Source organism: Rhagoletis pomonella, unplaced genomic scaffold (genome assembly GCF_013731165.1).
Source record: "Rhagoletis pomonella isolate Grant_MI unplaced genomic scaffold, Rhpom_1.0 Rhpom_scaffold_00854, whole genome shotgun sequence".
Taxonomy (NCBI): domain Eukaryota; kingdom Metazoa; phylum Arthropoda; class Insecta; order Diptera; family Tephritidae; genus Rhagoletis; species Rhagoletis pomonella.
The window spans coordinates 19250-19493 of record NW_023459408.1 but is presented as its reverse complement, the minus strand read 5'-3'; positions in this window follow the sequence as shown (position 1 = coordinate 19493).

Genomic DNA, 244 nt, shown 5'->3' with positions numbered 1-244 from the left:
GTTATGTAGCTACGAAGATTTTGCTCTTCATAAAAAAGTAGACGTGGTATTTTAAAGTATAAGTCTTCCTCTTTTAAATGCCGTTGAGTTTGCTCAAATATCTTAATTTTTCACTGAGATATCGCATTTTGAAGTCTCCATGTTTGTGAATGTAATCGACCGTATCACGTCTCATGTTATCTCAATGGATTTTCGAATATCGAAAAATTCACAAACATGAAAACTTCAAAATGCGATATCTCAG